The 14,877-nt window shown below is 42.3% G+C and overlaps 1 protein-coding gene across 1 annotated transcript in view; it reads left to right on the forward strand.

Moving 5' to 3' along the window:
- The window catches only part of DGKB (diacylglycerol kinase beta), a 303,881-nt gene that overhangs the window by 45,381 nt on the left and 243,623 nt on the right, over nucleotides 1–14,877 (forward strand). The window contains exons 4-5 of the mRNA XM_082193914.1: nucleotides 34–82; nucleotides 1,255–3,416. The gene's annotated coding sequence lies outside the window, so the exon portion shown is untranslated. The remainder of the gene's footprint in view (nucleotides 1–33; nucleotides 83–1,254; nucleotides 3,417–14,877) is intronic.

The raw sequence follows: 14,877 nt of genomic DNA on the forward strand, positions 1-14,877 counted from the left end.
GACTGTACATGCATTTCCCCCTTTTAAATTCAGGTACCTTTTCTTGACTTGAAATTGTCAGAATTTAGCTTTTTTTAGGTAAGTGAATAATAGGCATCCATTACTAACTACCATATTATGTACAGTGAAAATAATGGTGACAGAAAGAAGAAAAAGGTATTGCCAGTAATATATTATTCCTTCAGCAAGAAATACCAAATACAATAATTAGTCTATTCCCATGAAAAATTACCTACTTGCACTTCTGGTCTCTCCCCAATCCTTTTTATTAGCTTGATGCAAGAATTATTTAGTGGTATTCTATAAATCATGCTCTGCAGTTTTATCCAGAAGACAGAATCACAGCACAGATGTTGATCATATCGCAGAGGCTCCTCTTAAGATCGATAGCTGTTCAAAACAGAATATTTTAGAGTACACTGATTCAGCTGTACTACTATTGATGCCTCTGAATAGAGCTGTATTTGCCACTTGCTTGGAAGGATCTTAAATTGGGCTTGGTTCTTGAGCTGGATGACAAATTGCAAATATGGAAATGAAGGTACTGAATAGGACTTTGAGAAAAGGTGAAATTTGATTTAAATTGGGAAACAACTTCAACTGGTACTTTAATACAAAAGACTTTCTATTGAATTATCTAGCAACCGACAAGAAGCTCTGTGTTGTTTATCCCTGAACAGCTCTCAGGCTCAGAAAGAGAATACGCTCATAAAGATTCTCTCCTCCCAACTTTAGCTTTTTTTATAGACCCAGGATTCTTTTAGATGACTTTGCAGAAGGCTGATAGAGGTACTTCTGCTCGTTTCAACAAGACATGGTTAGTTCTCATTCTCCTTTCATACTCCAGATCAAGCAATACAGAAGTATAGTAAGTCTCCCAGTGGCATGGACCATTCTGGCTGGAGCTGATGGGAGTTGGGAGCATACGAATGGCCACAAGTTTCCCTATCCCTCTGTTACAATTCTAATCAGCTGCCAGTGAGATACAAGAAACACACAGCCAATTATGCCTTTGAAAACCTCTTAAAATCACATCCACTGAATAATATTTTTCTTGTGCCATTGCAAATATACTTCTGCATTGCCAACATGCCTCTTAACTTTTGCTGCTTAGGAAAGGCAATGTGATTAGGACTACAGGGAAGAGCAGTCACTCACAGTGGGATATTTTTATTTGCTGTATATATACGGTTTGTATTTTGCAAGTGCCATGTGACCATTATTGACACCACACACCCACACACAAAAGATGAGTCCAAGACATTTCATTGCCTTGGATAAAAGAAAAGCTGGCATCCCCATTTGACATACATAAGCTGATCAATCTGTAGGCAGCATTTTCCACCACACCTAAATGGCTGTAAGGTACACAAAGCAGATCTGCCTTTCCCTTTCTCTGTGCTTTCAGAATTTCCAGAGATGCTACATCTCTACAAGGGATGTATAAGAAGCAGCATTCCTATATGTGAGCAGGGCTCAGATCCTGCAGCACTCTACGATTCCCACAGGCTCAAGCAAGATAAGTCCTTGCACTACTTCCTCAAACTTTCCTGACACATAAGAGAAGAATCTCTGCAAGGCAATGTGCCTCCTTTCCAGCTCTTCACAGCAATTCAGGAGGATTTCATGGCTGATGGTACTTGGAGGCTGTTGAGAAACGGAGGAAATTCAAAAGGGACACACTTCTGATATCTCCCATTTAGTGTTATTCTAAATGGGACAGCCAAGAAAGCTTTGTACAAAAATCAGGTCTGAAGCCAGATTGAAATGGGACCATATAATCAATGAAAACTTGAGCTGGCCAGCCATAAGAATCAAGGATAAAAAAAAACATGTGGCTCTTTTACAGACCATGCCAAACGTCTGATCCGCATCATCAGTCAGCAATAACTGAAACTAATCCTAGCAATGAGCCAAGGCCTTGGTACAGACCCTGTCACCAAACAGGAATTTTAAGTGTGAATGAATGTGAGAGATTTCATCGGCAACATGTTTTAGCAAACATGTCCGCACAAGTTGCTGAGCCATCGGGATTCTCTGCAGAAGGCCTAAGCATAACTAGGTCGTGAAATACTTGGGGAAATTCTGCTGGATGACACTATGCAGACACAATTGTATGAAGTCTTCGTACAATAGATTAAGGCTGTGCACAAACCATACCCTTCAAACCGCATTCAAAGCACATTATTTCCTTCAAAGTATTCCAGGCACTGCAGTTTACCCCTCACAGAGTTATAATTCCCAGCAATTCTTAACAAACATTAGTACGGAGAATTCTTTGACCAGCGAAATGTGCTTTGAACATTCTTTAAAGGGATACTACGTCAGACACTTCTTAGAGCAAGTTTTTAGATTTCAGGTATCTAACAATTAACATTTGGCAGCTTTTTATTTTTTTTAAAAAAACCCTGAATATCAATAACTGGGGAGCAAAAGCATGCTTTGGTTGTGGGGTTCCTAGCTGGCTACTGTGAGAAGCAGAGGGTTGGATGAGATGGGCACTTGGGGTTCATTCAGGTGTTAGTTTTCTTATCTATAATGCTAGTGCTCCTGAACAAGTAACACTACTTTTCCACTGCATGACCTGTTGGCATTATGGAACTGCAGCTTGATAGTAATGCACTGCCATGCCGTGCTAAACTTTATTCAAACCAGTGGATGTGGTGTAAGACGACAGCTGGTGTCATTGGACCCATGTCACCACCCTCTATGAACATCCACGCTTCTGTTCCCCCATGATTCACCCATGAAAACGGCAGGAAAGAACTGTATGATGCAATAACACCCCACATTTCATCATATGGCATGAGTCACGAAAATGGCAAGAAAATTTTGCGGCAAAACTCCCATGATTTCCCAGCATATCAATTGATACAGAAATGAGTGTTAAACTTCCACTAGATTTCACTCAATCTTACATTGTGTTAAAGATCACATAAATTGTGGAAGTGAGCTGGTCAGGAAACACAGAGGAAATGGAATAAAGTGAATGCAGCCTTGGTATTACCCAGCAGCCTTCTTGTGCTCTTATTTTTCATTTTAACAAAAAACTTTAAAAGGTTCGCTAATAATTGTAGTATCTAATCTGAACAAAGATGTGAGGAGCAATGCAGAAATGTCTAAACACTGAAGGAACATTGTGTAGCATTCCTTTTGGAATCAACAATTTTATTTACTTATTTTTAGCCAAATTGCTATGCTCCTTGATGTCACTGTCACTATGACAACATTATGATAAGAAAGGACTAGTCACTCTAGGCTACCTAGAAAAAAGATTTGTCATCTACATTTTTGCATAAAAGTATAAGAGCTACTGTGTGAGAGTTTATTGACTACAATGCTAGGTGGCTTGTGGTGAACTGCAGCAGTGACTGCTTGGAATAATAATAAAAAAAACACCCTGCTCTTTGTGAAAGGTAAGAATTTATTCAACCTAACTGTTATTATTATTTTTACTCCAAAGCAATCACAAGGGAAGTAAGGATGAATATTGCCATACTGTTGGATGCTTAGTTTTAATTCCCCAAAATGTAATTGCTATGTTACTGTTCAAACTAATATTCTGAAGAGCAGGGTTGGGGGACTGAATGCGGCCCTCCATAACTCTTTACCTGGCCCTTGGTACTATCCCCAGCTACACAACCTCTCTTAAGCCCATTCTCTTCACTGCCCCTGCTCAGTGTCCTCCTTGAATGTTTTTGCTTGGCTGGAAGATGTCCTTGAATGCTTACCTAACTGTTAAAAAGCAAACTTTGCATGCATTGCTCCACCTATTTTTTCTCTTTCCCTGCCCACAACTCACATGTGGCCCTTGGAATGTTTCTAGTACAGTGGTACCTCAGGTTAAGTACTTAATTCATTCCGGAGGTCCGTTCTTAACCTGAAACTATTCTTAACCTGAAGCATCACTTTAGCTAATGGGGCCTCCCGCTGCCACCGCGCCGCCAGAGCATGATTTCTGTTCTTATCCTGAAGCAAAGTTCTTAACCCGAGGTACTATATCTGGGTTAGCGGAGTATGTAACCTGAAGCATATGTAACCTGAAGCGTATGTAACCTGAGGTACCTGTAAGGGGATGTGGCTGTTCAAGTGAAAAATGTTCCTCAGCCCTGTTGTAGAAGATGTTTGAGGAGATCTAAAGCCTGCTTTTGTAACTACTGTGGAACTGAACATTGATGATCTTAGCTCAGGTATTTTTATTCCTTTTTTTTAAAGAAAAAAAACTGCACTTCAACCTCTAATTTCCTTTTTATTTTATTTATAGGAGGTTACAATATTAACTTTTAATGTGCAGGATCAGAGTCATTAAAGTTCTAATTTAAATTCAATTTTGCAACCTCAGGTTCTTCCCCCATGTTAAAAATATTATAATTGCACTGGCAAAAGTATATTCCACTTCAACTGCAGAATCATCCTGCTCCTATTCTGCTTTCCTATAGTGGCCTGCCAACATTATGACACTTGCTTTTTAGGAATATGCAATGTGATTGTGGCATGGGAGTATGATTATATAAATGCTGTTTTCCCTGGCACTGTTTGAATTCTTACTGAATATAAGCTGAGTCCCAGCCAACATTGTTGGAGGGACTGTTTATGTCTCTGCGTTGGCTGTCTCTTACTGCACAAGCCTAATTAGTTTAATATATCCACAGTGTGCTGACTTGCTTTATCTTCTTGGCTTACTTGTTACAAAAAGGAGAGAAATTATCAATGAAGGAGGGAGGAAACCCGCCCCTCTTGTTGCCATTAAAAAATACTTAGCCGGTGGGAAGCACATTCTGGTCCCATCTGTTGGCAAGAAGAGTAAGGGCCACTGAGAGATTGCACCTGCTTCCTCCCAATGAGACATCATGGCAAGGAGAGAACCATTTGACTCTAGCTCTTGGTCAAAGAAGCAGCAGCTGCAGGGAGCTTACTTCCCTCCTCCCTGCCATAAAGAATGCTTCCCATTGCCATATGGTTGACCCATGTTTGAGCAACAATGCTGGACTGGATAGGCTTTTGGTACGATCCCACAGGGATGCTCTTAAGCACTCTGGGACCTTGGACTATTGGTCCATCTGTCGCAGTAATGTCAACATTGACTGGCAGCAGCTTTCCAAGATTTCAGACATCTTCCAGCCCCAACTGGAGATGCTAAGGATTGAACATAGAATCATAGAATGATTGGATCATAGAGTTGGAAGGGACCTTGGAACCAGTGTGGTGTAGTGGTTAAGAGCGGTAGTCATGTAATCTGGGAAACCAGGTTCATGTCTCTGCTCCTCCACATGCAGCTGCTGGGTGACCTTGGGCCAGTCACACTTCTGTGAAGTCTCTCAGCCCCACTCACCTCACAGAGTGTTTGTTGTGGGGGAGGAAGGGAAAGGAGAATGTTAGCCGCTTTGAGACTCCTGAAGAGGAGTGAAAGGCGGGTATCAAATCCAAACTCCTCCTCCTCTTCTTCTTCTTCTTCTTCTTCTTCTTCTTCTTCTGCATGCAAAGCAGATGATCTACCGCTGCGTTACGTCCCTTCCCACTCTCTGCAAAGCGCCCTTTGACCTGGGACGGCTGACTCAAAACGAAGTGTACTTTGTCCTCTTGATTAGCCTGTCTACTAAGGCCCTCTAAAACAACACACAGTCTGTTGTGAGGATCACTTTGAAGATCATTCAGCTGAAAGGCAGGCTAGAATTCAAAATAATAAATTAACTGTGCAGTCCTATATGAATATATGTTGTTTAATCGTTTAGTCGTGTCCGACTCTTCATGACCCCATGGACCAGAGCACGCCAGGCATTCCTATCTTCCACTGTCTCCCACAGTTTGGTCAGGCTCATGTTTGTAGTTTCGAGAACACTGTCCAACCATCTCATCCTCTGTCGTCCCCTTCTCCTTGTGCCCTCCATCTTTCCCAACATCAGGGTCTATATGAATATATAGGAGACCATATAACACTGGTCTGAAAGACCTACATTGTCTTCCAGTACCTTTCCAAACACAATTCAAAGTGTTGGTGCTAACCTTTAAAGCCCTAAACGGCCTCGGCCCAGTATACCTGAAGGAGTATCTCCACCCCCATTGTTCAGCTCAGACACTGAGGTCCAGCTCTGAGGTACTTCTGGCGGTTCCTTCACTGAGAGAAGTGAGGTTACAGGGAACCAGGCAGAGGGCCTTCTTGGTAGTGGCACCCGCCCTGTGGAAGGCTCTCCCATGAGATATCAAGGACTTTTCTGACTTTTAGAAGACACCTGAAGGCAGCCCTGTTTAGGGAAGTTTTTAATGTTTGATGTTTTACTGTGTTTTTAATATTCTGTTGGGAGCCACCCAGAGTGACTGGGGAAACCCAACTGGATGGGTGGGGTATAAATTAATTATTATTATTATTATTATTATTATTATTATTATTATTATTATTATTATCTGCTGGATCAGGCCACTGGCCCATCTAGTCCAACACTTTGTTATCACAGTGGCAAACCAGACAGCTGTGGGGAATCCTACAAGCAGGATTTGGGCCCTTGAATACTCTCCCCTCCTGTAGTTTCCAATAACTGGTTTCCAACATGTTTGCTTAGACCTAAGTACCATTGTTTTCAGTGATGCCTACTCCCAGTTGAATGCTGACAGCGTTGCAGGGGGAATAATTCAAATGTCAATGAAAGATGAAATACTTTATCTCATTTGGAATCAAGTGATGTTTTTGCCCAATCTGAGCATGCTTTATTTATTTCACCTTTGCGGAGAGATTATTTTGAGTGAGAAATAAACATGCTTGCTCTCTAGGGCTTGTCATTTTTTTCTATGTTTCTCCTTATTACACTGAGAGCAAGCAATGGAGCCATTTCAAAATTACAACTAAAAATAACAGTATACTATAAACTTCAGGCGGTTTGTAAAGATTAGATTACGATGATGATTCAGACAGTACCAACTACTATTTCAGCAGAGCTGGGGAAACTAGAAAAAAAAACCTAAGTTGCAATCCTAAACTGCTTTCCTGGAAGTAAGTCTTGTTGAACTCAATGAGGTTTATTTCTGAATAGGCATCCATAGGATTGCACTGTTAATGCATTTTCTCTCTAGAGTGAAATGCTGCCTCGGCATTAGGAGTATCAATGCAAGCTAGTTGTCATGTGCTGATCAGTATTTCAAATGATGCCTGTTGCTTCAAATTAAACCTATAAGTAAGGAGCAGCTCACCATGAGAGCTGGGTTACTTTCTCTATGCTGCGACAAAGAACATGCAGAACTCCTCCTTGCTATTCTTCTCACACACCTTCTCCAGAGTGACCCTTGGAGCCAATCCTCAGTGGCTGAATCACCTCCTTTCACTCTGATTGGCCTCAGTCAGCACAAAAGGTGAGAAGGCTTCCCTGTGGTTGAAACTCTTCCCTTTCATGTTGATTGGGCAGCTTGAAGATGCTGGAGACAATGACCTTGCTGGGACTCTGCTACAGAAACACTCAAGGGTCTTTCACCTCCCCATGACCCTGGATCATTGTACCTCTTATGTTTTGTCATTGCATCCATCCTCCAAAAGCAATAGGGAGGAGGAGGAGCATCCGTGCTTACAATGTACTTTGGAGAGTCCCCACGTTTTGCTCCTGGCGAGGAGGGTGGAAAGTCCCTGGGAGCATGCAGAATGCTGTGCGCAGTGCCTTGGATTCTGGTTTACTCCTTTCCAGCATGTGGGGTACAATTGTATAAATGTCTTGAGGTTGGTGGTATCACACCTGCTCATATTTCTCAACTCTTCATCATCTCAGGACTTGAAGAACAAGTGAGATATTGCCCAATGCAAGAGGTATATCATCATATGGATATTGGGTCCCTTAGGTGGAAGATAAAGACATTCAACAACAATTGGAACCTTGCATAGTAAATTCCTAGAAGCAGAGAAATACAGAAGGCAAATTCTCAACTGAAGGGATCTTGAGGCGGCTTAGTCTCAGAGATACGGTAAATTCCTCAGTTTGTCTTGGAATAGTACCTTGCCAATCACAAAGTAGTTGCCAGAAATTGTTGATAGAAATAACTATTTACCGTACTTTTCCATCTATAAGACAGGGGTTTTTAATTTAAAAATTAGCTTCAAAATTAGCCCTCTTCTTATACATAGGTAGTACAGAGGGGAATTGGGCAATTGGTCTCAGCCGTGAGCAGGAGATTCTCAACAGTGATAGTGCAGGTGATTGGTGGCTGTGAGAAGGGCTGCAGGCAATTGGCTGCTGCTTTGAGGGTGGCCGTTTTGCGGGTGCGTGTCTTCGGCCAAGCATGCAATTGTCAACAGTGGGTGAGCGATTTTTGGCTCCCCCCCCCCAAAGAAGCTCAACAACTCTGAGAAATCCAAATCCTCCCCCCAAAAAAGCTAAACAACTTTGGGCCATCCTCCCATTTTCTTAATTTTGAGTCCCCAAAAATAGGGGGCGACTTATGCATGGGGGTGTCCTACAGACAGAAAACTACGGTAACCCCCCACAAAGTGATCATAAATTTGCATTCCCATTTAGCAACTGATATGGGCATGGGGGTCCTGATCCATGCATAGGACACCTCATTTCCTAGGACAGGTTGTTAAGACTTCAACTTCCATTAGCTCCAGCCAGCATGGTCAATGGTAAATGATGATAGGAACTAGGTGATAGATTGTCTAACAGCATCTGGAAGACCTCAGGTTCCCCATCTGTGCACTTGTAAAAACACATCTCTAAGTGCATTCCTTCAATGTATGCAGAGGCTCTATATGTCTGTCACATAAGTTGGTTGTTTGTGCCCGCCATTTTTGTTGGATGTCTATTGTAGGAGACCTGCTGAGTGCTGGAAGTTCCTTACCAACTGCATGATAGAGATAAGCATTGAGTTGAATTAATTAGCTGTTTCGTGTACAGTGCTTGAAAACATTGAAATAACAATGTTTAATTAATGGGGGAAACAGAACATTGTGGGGGAGTCTCAAATGTACTGATTGTTAAATCTAAAGGAAGAATGCCATTTACTTTTAGACTTTAAGCAATTATGTGAACCATGAACCAATGCTGGAGTTTCTAGGTTGCTGCTTGCTAACATGTTTTAGATAAACACAAATATCAGGTGTTGAAGTGATCTGGCAAGTTCTTAGCTTTAACACTGTTAGTGTCAGCTGTTGGGGACAATTAAATAAGGAATCACAAATTATAAATGGAAGTAGAATAGGGTAAAAAAAAAATGCCTGTTTATTTTGAAGATCAAGAAAGAGTGAATAAAAGACCCAACTAAAGCTTATTCTAAGTCAATTCATGAAATTATTATTATTATTTTTAAGGGCTACAGGCTTGGGGCTTTTCTGATGGCAGGGTGGGGAGGTTTGAACTGAAAACAATAAATGAATTTTGTAACCAGAACAGCATTCTTGTGATATATCACATTATCTCTGAATATGTTCACCTAGATCATAGAATCATAGAATCAGATGGTCTCCTTCTGTTTGATAGGTGTTGATTTTGTGTGTTTAAATGTAGAATTCCTTTTTAGAACATAGTAGGTGTGGCTGGCTGAGCTAACCATTCTAACCAAATTGTGTTGGTACAGTGGTACCTCAGGTTACATACGCTTCAGGTTACATACGCTTCAGGTTACAGACTCCGCTAACCCAGAAATAGTGCTTCAGGTTAAGAACTTTGCTTCAGGATGAGAACAGAAATCGTGCTCTGGCGTGGCGGCAGCAGGAGGCCCCATTAGCTAAAGTGGTGCTTCAGGTTAAGAACAGTTTCAGGTTAAGTACGGACCTCCGGAACAAATTAAGTACTTAACCTGAGGTGCCACTGTATTTCTAAATCATTAATAAAACTGGCTATCCTGGGAGGGTTCCTTTATTGTTCATTGCAAACAAATTTTTGATGAAATTTACAGTTTTAATTACACTGGCTTTTATTTCCACCTTCCCAGTGGGATGCTTACTGCAAAGATTCTCCAAACTAGAGCTATGCATAGACTTTAATAATAATAATAATAATAATAATAATAATAATAATAATAATAATAAATTTTATTTATATCCCGCCCTCCCCAGCTGAAGCCGGGCTCAGGGCGGCTAACGACACTAAAATAGTGCAACATTATAAAAACATCATAAGAATTAATTAAAATCAAAATTGATGGCAACCATAAACTAAAGTATTGTAAAGATTGCCAAAGGAGGGAGTCAGGCTGTGCCCTAACCAAAGGCCTGGTGGAACAGCTCTGTCTTGCAGGCCCTGCGGAAAGATGTCAAGTCCTGCAGGGCCCTTGTCTCTTGTGACAGAGCATTCCACCAGGTTGGAGCCGCAGCCGAAAAAGCCCTGGCTCTAGTTGAGGCCAGCCTAACCTCTCTGTGGCCTGGGACCTTCAAGATGTTTTTATTTGAGGACCGTAAGTTCCTCTGTGGGGCATACCAGGAGAGGCGGTCCCGTAGATACGAGGGTCCTAGGCCGTATAGGGCTTTGAAGGTTAAAACCAGCACCTTAAACCTGATCCTGTACTCCACCGGGAGCCAGTGCAGGTGGTATAGCACCGGATGAATGTGATCCCGCAGCGAAGACCCCGTAAGGAGTCTCGCTGCGACATTCTGCACCCGCTGGAGTTTCTGGGTCAGTCTCAAGGGCAGCCCCACGTAGAGCGAGTTACAATAATCCAGTCTGGAGGTGACCGTCGCGTGGATCACAGTGGCTAGGTCAGGGCGAGAGAGGTAAGGGGCCAACTGCTTAGCTTGGTGGAGATGAAAAAATGCCGCCTTTGTTATAGCTGCAATCTGCGCCTCCATGGAGAGGGAGGTATCGAAGATTACACCCAAACTCTTAACGGACGGTGCTGGCACTAATTGCACCCCCACAAGAGATGGGAGTTGCCCCCTCAATCCCATATTGTCCCGTCCCAGCCAGAGGACCTCTGTCTTCGAAGGATTTAACTTCAACCGGCTCCCACGTAACCATCCAGCCACAGCTTCCAAGCATCCAAGCTGCCTACGTATGCGACTTTAGCATTTTATTTTAATACTTCATCCGCTGAAACAGAGGATCCCTTGTAAGTGACAAGACCTCTGTGCAATTGTGTCTCTTGTGTTTGGTATTATGCTAGATAGAACCCCCATGAAGTAAGGGAAACATGACAAAGTCCCATTGGAATTAACAAGGTCTAAGTTTACAATTAATCACATTTAAAAGCAAGGGGCAGTTTGTGCCTCATGTGGGTATCGCAAAGCGGAACAGTTAAAATTTGTAAAAGCATTTTTCATATTAAAAGTGCCGTTGGAATATTCTCATGGTTCATTTGTTTCTGTGTATGGCTGATCTGCTGTCACCTGTGTTGGCTGGTGTCTATTGGTAGGGCAGGAGGCGGGGAGGCCAATGGTAGGTGGAGCCAGAGTGAATAACAGGCAGAACCAGCACATTATCATTTTGACCCTGTCTTTCTCTCTGCGAACCTCTACAGAATCGACACTAAGATTAAGGAGGACGGAGCCAGCAGTCAAGGCCAACTTGTGAGATGGAAGAGTGGTTGAAAGCACATTGAGGTTGGTGGGGCAATGTCATATTCCTTCTAACAGAACAAACTCCACTGTCCATAAAGAAGGAATATTTCAGAAAATTAAAGAAGTAAATCTCAACTCAATAAACATGGTCCACCATTCTAGGGGAAAGGGGATGGCTTGAACAATATTTTTTAAAAAATGGGTTGGTGCACAAATTAGATTCCCATTGGGAGAATGAACCAAGACCTTTTCTGAGCAAAATATCTGCAGTGGAAGAATTACCCCCCCCCCTTTTAAGAGGAACTACAGAGAAAAAGAGGGTTAAAAAAATGACACCCACTCACAGACTAGCTCAGTTAAGTGCTAAGCATTGTTATTTTCAGAGACGCTAAAAAGAAATCCATTTCTCCCTAGAATTGATTATTTGATCTGTCACTTCCTTGACAAAAGTGACAGGAGATTTAAAAACTATTGATTTCTCTCCTTTTTTATCATCTAAGCATAATTAGAAAAGAAAAATGTATGGTGAGGAATTTTTCCATATTTGTGTCTAACTAAAAAAAGGCCGAGGGCTTATTTTACTGCTGCATAAATATCTCATTGGAGATGGACAAGGTGTTTGAAACACGTCCAACAGCTCTGTATTGTCTACACTGGCAGCAGCTGTCTAGGATTTCAGTTGTGTTAAGTATAATTGGTTTAATTCACACAGAAATTGTGAATGCTTGTGTATTGCTGAAAGGGCTTTAACATGGGGATTTCCCATGGGCTATATTAAAGCCAAGAGATGGTCTCTGAACTCCTTGATAATTAACTATTGTTTTCTGCTAGCTAACACATGAGTGTTTAACCTTAGATCATATGAGAGGTACTGAACTGAAATTTCACCATCTCTGAAGGGTTGTGGCTGGGGTCATTATTCTCTGACTTGATGAGAGTGAGGACATAAATGAAGCTCTCCATGTAAACAGCTTAAGGCAGGAGAGACAGACCTTTGCTTTTGAGTCTGTTTGGAGTATTTCATATGGAGTGGCATATTATCTTGTGGAACTGTTTGGATGTATCATTCTGTTTTGTTTTGAAGAAAGTTCTGCATGTTAAGTTTTGAATAATACCTAATGGGTCTGGGCAATGCTTCATTTCCAGAAGGAGTCAGTTTTCATGTATCCAGTCACTTCAAAATGCACAATATTAATATCTGGTTGTACCTGGAGATGCCAGGGATTGAACCTGGGGGGCTTCCTGCATGCAAAGCTGTAGCTCTACAGTGAGCTATGGTCCTTAGCCAGCCAGCATTTGTCAAAATGCTGTTGAAATGCACTGTAGTGTCGTAACAGCTGAGGAGCCAATTGCCTGTCTTAAAGTACACCAACACCACCTTGTTTGTGGTGCTAGTGACTCACTGAAAGGCTTTTGCTGATTCTCTCTGATCATTAAAATGCAAGAAGAGCACGAAATTACTATAATTTGAGGCTTAAATGTATGACACTGCACTGACTTTTTTTGCTTGCCTGTATTTGGGGCTAAAAAGGTTAGATTTCTATAAATAGCACACAATCCAATAATCGGTAGAGTTGTCTGTCTCTGGCTCCTGGGAATCTTCGGCATTTTCTTTTCTTGATACCAAGCTCAGGAGCTTTAGTTAACAACAATTTGGAAGGAAGAAAATAAATCCTGGATTGATTGCCTGCCACTTTGCATTTCTTTCTTAAATTTGCCAAGCTTTTGCAGCATTGTCTCATGCCAAAGAATAGCCAGTTCTCTTGGAGAGGGTTTTTGGGTTTTGCATTAAATCATGTGTGTGTGTTTCATTGTGTTCAAATTATCCTTGCAAATGGCCTTTCCACATGCCCAAGAAAGGGCTCCACAGAGTTTTCCTAGCTTAGAGGTTACAGGTTTGATCCTAAATGTGCTTATGTAGAAACAAATTCCACTGAAATCATTTGACCTCTGATAGTAAGTGGCCCAAGGACGCGGGTGGCACTGTGGGTTAAACCACAGAGCCTAGGACTTGCCAATCAGAAGGTCGGCAGTTCGAATCCCCGCAACAGGGTGAGCTCCCATTGCTCAGTCCCTGTTCCTGCCAACCTAGCAGTTCGAAAGCACGTCAAAGTGCAAGTAGATAAATAGGTACCGCTCCAGTGGGAAGGTAAACGGCGTTTCCGTGTGCTGCTCTGGTTCGCCAGAAGCGGCTTAGTCATGCTGGCCACATAACCCAGAAGCTGTACACCAGCTCCCTCGGCCAATAAAGCGAGATGAGCGCTGCAACCCCAGAGTCAGTCACGACTGGACCTAATGGTCAGGGGTCCCTTTACCTTTTCCTTAGTAAGTGGCCCAAATGCATGGCTGGCAGGTGTTGGCATATGTGACACCAGAATATGTGCCAGCTGACGAATCTTTGCTGTCTCTTTCATTAAGGTCTTCATGTCTGGGTTGTTCTGAAACCAGTCACCTCTTTGAATCTGAAAAGAGAATTTGGTAGCTCCCTCCCTTCACACATTCGGTGACTATGGGAGCTTTCCTACTGGAGCTTATAGCAATTTAGGAAGGCTGTGACTTAGTGGTAGCTCTGCATGCAGAACATCTCAGTTTCAATCTACTGGCAGTGCTGGTAGACCCTTCGATGAAATTCAGGAGAGCTGCTGCCAGCCAGTGTAGGTAACGCTGAGCAGGATGGCCAACGGTCTGACTTGAAATAAGGCAGCTCCCCGTGTTCAGGGAGGTGGATTCTTGTGAGGTCCACAGCAGAAGAGGACCAGGCAAACCTCCCTTCCTGCAGTAGTCCAGCTGGCCACCCCTCAGTGCATTAATTATCATTCTTGTTTAAAAAGAAAAAGAAAAGGAACACTGTCATGATTCCAAGTGATATATCTTGCCTCGTTTGGTCCTGATAGTGCTATACTTGCTGTTTGAAAATAGTGTGAATTGGTTCTTAGCCTCTGGGTGTTGGTCGAAGGCTCTTAGATGTCCTGTGACAGATGGGACATTCTTCTCTTTCTGCCAGGACATCTCTATCTCTACTACTGTTTTGCCTTTTGGACAGCTATAAATAAGACTTCTAAGACTCGTGTGGCTAGTGAATAAGTCTCAACGATCTTGAAAGCAGCCATACAATGAAAAGCAATTAGAGATGACTAATGTGTGTGCATCAGAGATGCTATGCTATAAAGGCTTTACTAAATTGTGGTTTTTCTTCTTAGGCGAGAACCATTGTGCAGTCTGCAATGAAGAACATTTCCCCCCCTAAGGTTAATTGCTGCACTGGGCAGGGGGCATTATTATTTTGAGTACTGGTGAGGCGTTGAACCTCCTTTTCTTGGTGTGTTGTGGTGCTGGTGAACACACACACACACACTTTGTGTTAAAGAACACAAAAGCAAGCACAGACAAAGCTCCATGCTGACCATTTA

Source organism: Podarcis vaucheri, assembly GCF_965113315.1.
Source record: "Podarcis vaucheri genome assembly, chromosome: 12".
Taxonomy (NCBI): Eukaryota; Metazoa; Chordata; class Lepidosauria; order Squamata; family Lacertidae; genus Podarcis; species Podarcis vaucheri.